At 38.8% G+C, this 10,492-nt stretch overlaps 2 pseudogenes; one reads left to right on the top strand and one right to left on the bottom strand.

The window, feature by feature from the left end:
* Positions 1-5,946: 5,946 nt before the first annotated feature.
* LOC102759064 lies at positions 5,947-7,591 on the bottom strand (annotated as a pseudogene).
* Positions 7,592-7,620: 29 nt separating this feature from the next.
* LOC102760202 overlaps positions 7,621-10,492 on the top strand; it is a 4,394-nt pseudogene continuing 1,522 nt past the window's right edge.

Raw genomic sequence — 10,492 nt, 5'->3', positions numbered from 1 at the left:
TCACTCATTCATGGATAATTGAGACCATTATAAACTTTTGAACAATAATAGATACAGAGGCAGAGCTGGCTCAAACAGATTGTCAAACTGCAGCGGGAAGGCCAGGGAGGGGTGGGGGGCAGGAGGTAGGGGGGTAAGAGATCAACCAAAGGACTTGTATGCATGCATATAAGCATAACCAATGGACATAAGACACTGGGGGATAGGGGAGGCTAGGAGACTGTCTAGGGCGGGGGGAAAAAATGGACACATATGTAATACCCTTTGTAATAAAAAATTAAAAAAATAAAGTACCTGGTTTTTAAGCTGACCAAAATAACAGTATATTGCCTTGAAACATCGTAATGCACAAGCTTTTAAAACAAACACAGTGCCTATTGTTAGGCATGTCTTTGTTCTAAAAGGGTCCTTTTAAAACAGCTGTAGCACTGGGCTGTAATAATAGAAGAAAACACTGAATGCATCTGTCAGTAATTGCACGTGAGGGGGGCAAAATACATGACCCCAAAATGTGCCACTTTGGTTTGGCTTATTTTGAGCTGAAGGCAATTAAGGTCTAACAGACTCAGAAAGAGTTTTTTTGTGTTTTTTTGTTTATTTTTTGACCACTCTTTGTTTTGTGTTTTTTTTTTTCTCCCTCTGCTTTAATTGTACCAGGAAGAGAGCTATTATCAGAGATAACTTTTCACATCAGACTTATCTGTATGGTCTGGCAAAGATTTGTTTACCAAACATTTGCTTTTCCAATCTTCTTTTGAATTGTTTTTGTCCCCCTTTGAAGCTCCAAAACCCCTTCTCCTTGGCTCAGGATGGCACATAAGCCTCAATTGCCTGATTGTCTGCCAGCCTCGTATCTTTGGGGCTCCCATACACACAGAATTAATTTTTTTCCTGTTAATCTGCCATATGTAAATTTAATTATTAGCCCAGCCAAGGAATCTAGAAAGGAAGAGGGAAAGTTTTCACACACACACACACACACACACACACACACACACACACACACACACACACCATTATTTTATAGATAGAGGCAAGGAAGAAAATGAGTTTAAATTTTTTGCATTTTCTAAAATAACTTTTCCATCAGGATTCAATAGAAGAGTAATTATCTCTACCTCTTTTAAATTAATTATAACCACATTTTTCCTTCACAGAGTGATATTCAAGGACCTATTCTAATATCTCCAACAGTTCTTTTGATTATTGAGGGAAAATGATTCACTTGGACGGGTATGAGGTTCTGAACTAGATTTTTGCGTGTGTAGCAATATATGTTGTGTGTTCCACTGACATACTAACTTCAGGACTCTAAATGATGTCTTTGAAGTATATAGTTTTAAACCCAAGGGCTTCAATTTATCTATGTTGGGACTGAGAAAACTTTCTTCCTCTAATCCTTCCTTCCTACCTTTTCTTTTGCAACTCAGGTAACGAATATTAATTCAATCACATTCCTTAGTTCATAGCACCTTATCAATCACCAACCTGTGTAAAGCCCCTCTCCTGTTTGTACATTCAATTCATTAGTTCACTTACTCATTCTTTTTTATATTAATTTTCCACTTCCCTTCCTCCTTACTTGTAAATAACCTTTATAATATGTTTAATATGTATATTTTGTTTAAAGGGGTGCTTTGAAATGTGTGTTATTTTGTTCGCATGTGTTTTTAATTTATATCAATCACTTTAATTTTTAATTTAAATTTTTGTTGTTGGCATCATTGCAGATGTCCTCCATTTCCCCCCTTTGCTCACTTCCACCTAGTCCCTGTCCACCCTTGGCCCTCCCCACACTGTTGTCTGTGTCCGTGGGCTAAGCATATATGTTCTTTAGCTAATCCCTTCACTTTCCTTCATCCAGTTCCCCCCATCCACCTCACCTCTAACATTTGTCAGTCTATTCCATGTATCCATGTCTCTTATTCTATAACATTTTCCCTGTGTCAAGCACTATTCTAAGCATCTTTACATGTGCTGACTCATTTAATCATCACAATAACATTATGCTTTAGATACTATTATTATCCCCCATAAAAAGAAGAAGAAACTAAGGAACAGACAGTTTAAGTAATTTGGCCAAGGTCATATACACAGAAAGTAGAAGATCTGGAATAAAAACTTATACTTCTAGCTATTTGTATTGAATCTATACTCTTAACAACTGTGTCAAACTGCCTTATATTATGTAATATTATTCTATTTCTTTTTATAAACTTTTTAGGATTCATGCATGTTGCTATGTATACTTTTAATCCATTGTGTCTAACTGCAATGGTCAGATGGACACTTTTGTAGGTTTAGGCAATTTTTTGTCTTTTAAAATTTATTTTCTTTCTTAATATTTAATTTTTATTATTCCTATCTCCCCATTCTCTTCCCTTTGGCAAGCATTGACTTGTTCTCTATATCTAGAGGTCTGTTTCTGTTTTGCTTATCAATTTTTATCTTACCTCTCATCTATGATACCAAGCTGATCTTAAGTACAAACATGTGGGCTAGGAGAGAGATGGCAGTCAATATGGTTGTAGCAAAAAGGCCCTGGGAAATATTCTAAAGGAGTGTCAGTTCTTCATTCAGTGATGTTCCTTAATTTTATCTAAATATGCCTAAAAACAAAGTAATGCTGAATCTACTCCAAAATAAGAAATTTCTGGTAATTTTTTTAAAAAAATTTTCTAAAAAAATACCTCTATTAGTTTCTTAGGGCTTCCATAACAAAGCACTACAGACTAGGCACCTTAAACAACAGAAATTTATTTTCTCACAACTTTGGAGGCTGGAATTCCAAGATCAAAGTTAGTACCATCTGAGGGATGCAAGGGAGGGGCTTGTTTCAAGCCTGGCTCTTTGGCTTGTAGTTAGCCGTCTTCTCCCTGTATCTTCACAAGGTCTTTTCTCTGTCCATGTCTGTTTCTAAAATTCCTCTTCTTATAAGTACTTCAGTCATATTGGATTATGGCCCTTTCCAATGACTTCATCTTAATTTAATTACCTCTTTTTATTTATTTGTTTTTAATTTATTTATGTAAGAGACAAAGAAACAGGGAGAGAGAGAGGGAGAGAGAGAGAGAGAGAGAGAGAGAGAGAGAGAGAGAGAGAGAGAAACATTTATTTGTTATTCCACCCACCCATGCATTCATTGGTTGATTCCTGCATGTGCTTTGACTGGGGAACAAGGTTCAAACCCACAACCTTGGCATATGGTAATGACCCCCCTAACCAACTGAGAAACTTGGCCAGGGCTTAATTAGTTCTTTAAAGATTCTGTCCTCCGTATATGGTAACATTTTTAGGTGCTGGGGATTAGGACTTCAGCATAAGAATTTTTAGGGACACACATCCAGGGGACACAGTTAGACCATGGTTTGATTGTGTATTAAGGCTAATGTTGCTCTTACAAAAGCATTATAAGAAGATTCTTTCAACAGCTATATACTAGACATCTGTTAGGTGCTAAGAATTAGGATGAGAAACCATAGAGTGAGGGTTTGGTGAAAAAGTAATTTTCAGATGACTAGTATAGTTAAATAGTACCATTATTATTTAGGAAGTTTTAAAATCACACTGTATAGCATTTTCAGAACAGAATGGATTTTCATTTTGTTGGACAGTTTTATTGCAGATATATTAAAAACAAGGAAAATTTTCTCTATGATGCTGTATTCCTTGAACTCATGTTTTCTCTCTCCTGAATATTTTTAAACTTAAATTCCTCATATACTCTATTCACCACAATAGTCCTGAGCCACAGTCAGACATCTTACCTTTTTCAGTCACTTACTCTTGTACTCTTCTTTTACCAGTTGCCTTGACGGCAATTGATTAATTCATAAACACCTAGATTATACTTAAGCTCTGTACCAACAGAAGCAAATTGTGTCTAGCTTCTGTAAGGTGCAAACATGCACCTTAGATCCAAAAGAGCAAAAAGTGGAAGTTAAATTCATTGCTTTGTTTAATATTACAAGGCAATGAATTTTCGCAGCATTTAAATTAAAATATGTTTCATGAGGTTAACCAGATCCATAGTGAAGAAAGAAGAAGGGGTTTGTATGAGCTGAAGGATGATTTAGAAATAAAGTGGACAAAGCAGAGTACCTAATAATTGTATATCACATAAAGAACAGCCAATCTGTTATTGGATTAGCCTATCAGCTGAGTGGCATGTAGTCCAAAGTTACACCAGCAAATACCTGGATTTAGAGGCAAATTCTTCCATATCCCACAGAATGGAGTCCCCATGTCTTTTATCTCACACAAATAGAATGATGTCGAAACGTTTATGAAGTCCAGATTTTTTAACTGACAAAAAAAGAAGCAGCAGCTCATAATAACAATGCCAAGTTAAATCCTTGAGATTAAACCTATAAGACAGGTTATTGTCAGCAGAACTATGTATTATCTTTTGGCTTGTATTTCCTGCCAAATTATAAAGAATCCATTGTGCATGTGCTGCTTCTAATTTCTCTCTCAGAAAGGAATTGCTATTTGAGATCCTTTTGCTGACACTTAGTGTAACTACATACCATTTGATGAAAGAGTAATATGTTTAATAAAAGAGTAAAAATTTTTCCAGTTAAGCCATATTTATATTATGACAAGATTTCAAATAAAGGAAGTATATTATCTGTTTTTAAAAGAAAAATTCCTTAAATGAAGCTATTAATGTGTTGTATATCTCAGAACTAGCTTGTTTTTAAACTCAACTCTTTACCAGTATATACTGCCTTTCACGCCACAAATACGCTGATTCTGCATCAGCCTGCGGACTGAAAGGTCCCAGGTTCAATTCTGGTCAAGGGCATGTACCTGGGTTGCTGGCATTTCCCCAGTGGGGGATGTGCAAGAGGCAGCTGATCGATGTTTCTCTCTCATTGATGTTTCTGGCTCTCTATCTCTCTCCCTTCCTCTCTGTAAGAAATCAATAAAATACATTAAAAAAATATTTTAAAAAAAAGAAAAACTGTGTTAGGCCAGAGCAGGAGAATGTTGTAATTAAAGGAGCATTTGAATTAAAATTAAGTTCTTAGTCAGACTTGTACTTTTATTGCAGTCGTTATCAGTAATACTTTACGGATATAAGACAACAATGATTTACCTTAAGGATATTAAGCACATTAACAAAATCATTTTAAAAATCTGCATGTAGTGAAAAATGTTAAACTACATGAAAAATATACAAGCAAGGAAGAAGTGTGTAAATATTCTCTTTCTAGCCTTTAACATTTATTTTAATATCTAGCATATTCACTCTCTAGAGTTGGTAACTCCCATTAGAATGGATTAACTGTTATGATTGTTTAAATTGATTTTCTGTTTATCAGCTCTTATTCAGCAAATGGCAAGTTTGCTGACATAGCAGTGTACCCTAGATTTATCTCCCAGATTCTATCAGTCCTTTAATTCAGTGCAGGTCTATCACTATGAAGACCTTAATGCAGCATTGTAAAACTTCTAGAAATTAAATTAGGGAATTTCTGTTGTTTGGGGGCTCTGATGGAAACAATCAGATAAGAATGAAATGCAAATTGCCTTGCTTAGTCTTTGAAGACATTTTTACATGGCTTTTACTGGTGCATACAATGTATTAAGAGTTAGAGTACTAGGCACTCTTATATAGAACTTTCATACTTCTGAAGGGTATTTTTTTTTCCCTTTAAGGTATGCACTTTATTGACCTGGTCTCAAGTCAGTGTACAGGTAAGCCCTTCTTGGCTGCCTCCACACCTCAACCTACTCCCAGGGGGACCAAAAACCCTCATACATCTCAAGCTGGGGACAAAAAGGGGGGCCACGATGGCCGGCCATTCAAAATAAAACAAAAAGAACAAGTATTAAGGCGAGATTAAAAGTTTTGGATTACATAATTTACACAAAAGCAATGCTATCATCCTCCCCATGTGGATTTCTCCCTAAGAAGGATTGGCCCTTCTTAGGGCGAAGTGGGAGGCTTTGGGGCAGGCAAGGGACTTCCTGTAACAATGCATCTCTCATATTTGGAATGACTATTAAAAAAAGATACAATCAAAGTCCTCGGCCTTATTGTAGAACTTTGGGGATGCTCGCTCCAACAGACTGCTGTCACCTTCACCTTTGCAGTTTTTAAATCCTGAGTCAAGCACCAAAACAAACAAACAAACACAAAACAAAACAAAAAACAAAGCCATGCCAATCTCATCTCATTTTCTGCACAAGTTAGGTTTTGTCAAGAAAGGGTGTAACCAACTAAGTAACAGTCCACCTAACAGCGGTTCTCAACCTGTGGGTCGCGACCCCATTGAGGGTCGAACGACCCTTTCACAAGGGTCGCCTAAGACCATCGGAAAACACATATATAATTACATATTGTTTTTTGTGATTAATCACTATGCTTTAATTATGTTCAATTTGTAACAATGAAATTGGGGGTCACCACAACATGAAGAACTGTATGAAAGGGTCCCGGCATTAGGAAGGTTGAGAACCACTGGGCCCTAGAAGCATTTGCGGTGGGCGAAGGCGGGGCGGACTCGTCCTACTCCTGCTTGCTGATCCACATCTGCTGGAAGGTGGACAGCGAGGCCAGGATGGAGCCGCCAATCCACACAGAGTACTTGCGCTCAGGGGGTGCAATGATCTTGATCTTCATCTTGCTGGGAGCCAGAGCGGTGATCTCCTGCATCCTGTTGGGGATGCCTGGGTACATGATGGTGGATAGCACCGTGTTGGCTTACAGGTCCTTACGAATGTTGACGTCACACTTCATGATGGAGGTAAAGGTAGTTTCATGGATGCCACAGGATTCCAGGCCCAGGATGGAGGGCTGGAAGAGGGCCTTCGGGCAGTGGAATCGCTTGTTTCCGATGGTGATCACCTGCCCATCGGGCAGCTCATAGCTCTTCTCCAGGGAGGAAATGGAGGCTGCGGTGGCCATCGCCTGCTCGAAGTCCAGGGTGACGTAACACCGCTTCTCCTTGATGTCGCCCATGATTTCCCGCTCTGCTGTGGTGGTGAAGCTGTAGCCATGCTCCGTGAGGATCTTCATGAGGTAGTCTGTCAGGTCCCGACCAGCCAGGTCCAGATGCAGGATGGTGTGGAGTAGGGCATAGCCCTCATAGATGGGCACCGTGTGGGTGGCCCGGTCCCCGGAGTCCATCAGATGCCCGTGGTGCGGCCAGAGGCTACAGGGACAGCACGGCCTGGATGGCCACGTACATGGCGGGGTGTTGAAGATCTGGAACATGATCTGGGTCATCTTCTCAAGGTTGGCCTTAGGGTTCAGAGGGGCCTCGGTGAGCAGGACAGGGTGCTCCTCAGGACAGGGGACAACACGCAGCTCATAGAAAGTGTGATGCCAGATCTCCATTTGTCCCAGTTGGTGACGATGCCGTGCTCGATGGGGTACTTCAGGGTCAGGATGCCTCTCTTGCTCTGGGCCTCATCACCCACGTAGGAGTCCTTCTGGCCCATGCCAACCATCACGTCCTGGTGCCGGGGGGTGCCTCACGATGGAGGGGAAGACTACCCTGGGGGCATCATCCCTTGCGAAGCTTGCTTTGCACATGCCGGAGCCCTTGCCCACCACGAGTGCAGCAATATCATCATCCATGACGAGCAGGAGGCTGTGTGGGTCGGCCAATGTCGAAGAGCGGCGAAGTCAAGTGCCCTGTACTGGCAGTGGACGCGGTCTCAGCAGTTGAAGGGTATTTTTTTTTTCAAAGGTTTACTTCTGTGTATAATTCATTATCCTATGCTTCTTAATTCAAAGCAATCAACCTCTTGTCATCTCTTTTAGAAGCCTCTTTTCAATTATAAAGCTTACCCTTTCTTTCTATCCTATAGATTATTTTCACTGCTATTCCACCATAGCCATCTTCTCAACCTTATAGTTTGATCATGTGAAAAATTAATTTCTTACTTATATTCAAATTTTGATTCTCCCTACTTCTGTCCTCTTTTTATTATAACATAGCATTGCAAATTGACAGTAATAATATGATAGAGTGGGGTAAGTGTAATAAGATTTTAAAATAGCTTTACTTTTTATCCCGTGAAAGAGGTGCTAACTTTTCTACACCTACCCATTCTTAATGTGCTCTTTTCCAACTCTCTCAAGCCTACTCTTACTTTCAGTCTCTTCCTTTGTACTGATTTCCTCCTCTCCTTGGCATATAGAAATACACAAGATTATCCATTTTTAAAAATCTTCCCTAAGCTAGTAATTCCATATAGCTATTATACTATTTTCCTCTTTCCTTTCATCACCAAACTTTTTAAAAGACTAGTTCTGGATGACTTCCCACTACCTTTCACTTTCCATCAAACACAATAATTTTTTGTCCCTACTACTTTACTGAAACTGTTAAAGTCATCATTGATTGCTGTTTTGGTTTTAAACCAATGGCCCATTGATTGCTAAATCCAGTTGCCCCTTAAGTAACTTTCCTATTTTATCTATCTTCAGCAGTTGATATGAAACCCTGTCATTCCAGAAATTCTTTCTCTATATTTTTTTCCAGGTTATCACTTTCAATCTCATCTCTCAGTCTTCTTTGCTGATTAATTTTCTTTTAAATATTAATGTTTGCTCATATCTTCAGAAAAAAAATTCACTTCTACTGTCGTGGTAAACAACCTGCTTCCCTATTTATAATGGTCTGGCCCTCTAGCAACTTCAGTGCGAAATTATAGCTAATTTGCCTACAAACATCAGGTGGTCATAATAATCTTGCCACTCAGTGTATATATACTAGTGTATATATCTATATCTATATCTATCTATCTATATAGATATAGATGATCTATATCTATATGTATATCTAGGTGATATAGATATATACATTAGCATATATCTATATAGACATATATGTCTATATGACATATATCTATATTTGTCTATATTAATATAGATGATATAGATATAGATATAGATGATATAGATATATATAGAGAGACTTATTATAAGAATTGGTTCACATGTTAATGGAGTCCAAGAAGTCCCACAATCTGCCATCTGCAAGCTGGAAAATCAAGAGAGCTGTATTATAATTTAGTCTGAGTCTGAAGGCCTGAGACCCAGGAGGTTTTATGGCCCAGGAAAAGGAAAGATGGGTAGCTCAGCTCAAGAAGGGAAAAGAGAGGGAGAGACAGATCTTGCCCTTCCCTTACCTTTTTAATTCCATCCAGGCCCTGAACTAATTGGATGATGCTGGACCACAGTGACATGGGCAGATCTCTTTACTCAGTCTACTGAATAAAATGCTAATTTCTTCCAGAAACACCCTTAAAGCCTCACTCAGAAACATTTTACCAGCTATCTTTGGCATCTCTTTGCTCAGTTCGATTGACACATAAAATTAACCATCACACCCAGGGAATTGGTTCACTAATTGCATAAGGAAAGTGCAAACTGATAAGAAAAAAGTAAAATAAAGAATCCCTTGGTTATTGTTATCTGTAAAAGCTAAAATGAAATTAGAAGAGAATGCTGAGTTGGACATTGATGCTGGAACAAGCTCAGTTTTCAATCAGCCTGACAGCCTGACCTTCTACCTGTAGCCTCAAAGCCATCAACAAAGGGAAATATTATGCCAGGACAACAGATAGTGCCTCAAAGACTCTGGACACCAAAAAAGTAATCCACAGGGAATGCAGGGGCTGAGAGAGGGTACAGAAAAACAAAACAAAACAAAACAAAAAATCAACTCCTGACAATAGGGAGTAGCATGTGAAGAAACTCTCATTTTATGGATTGGTATCATCAGTTTCCTGAAGAATCTGTACTAGAATGGATTGTAAGAGTGACTAATTTTAGAGGTTTTGGATGCTATAGACCAGCGGTTCTCACCCTGTGGGTTGCAACCCCTTTGGGGGTCGAACGGCCCTTTCACAGGGGTCGGCTAAGACCATCGGAAAACATATTTTCGATGGTCTTAGGACCTGAGAAACCGCTCCTCTATCCATCTCCAGGTGTGTCCGCCCACAAAGGAGTACCCGGCATGATGACATCATCATGCCAACCCCATCACATACACCCCGTACACATACAGGTGTATGTGACAGGGTTGGCGCCATAATGTACTTATGCAGACGAGTCACACATTTGTAGAGAGCAGCTACTGTGTAGAAAGCAGCAGTATTGGAGGTAAAACAATACTTCATGAATTATAATTACTGGGTAAATGTAAAATCATGTACTGTAAAATCATCAACTACTGCAAAAAAAAAAATCTGTACCATGGGAACTTAATCTGGATGCTGATTGGTCTTTTTATATTCAGCTGTGGTTGATGTGATTACTGCCCCCTTGTGATAGTAACAGGAATCTAAAAAAACAAATACAGAATGGTAAATCATAGGAAACTTTAATGAACTGCATTGACTGAACTATACCATGTATGATCTTTTGTATTATTAAAGCTATTGTTATATATTATTTTCATTAGCAAACCATCCCATGGCAATGGATCGTGTAGAGAAGACTGTTAAGAAAAGAAAATATGGTGAGGAT

The sequence above is a fragment of the Myotis davidii genome, unplaced genomic scaffold (genome assembly GCF_000327345.1).
Source record: "Myotis davidii unplaced genomic scaffold, ASM32734v1 scaffold229, whole genome shotgun sequence".
Lineage (NCBI taxonomy): Eukaryota > Metazoa > Chordata > Mammalia > Chiroptera > Vespertilionidae > Myotis > Myotis davidii.
The sequence above is the reverse complement of the archived record's forward strand: the minus strand, read 5'-3'. Positions and strand labels throughout refer to the sequence as shown.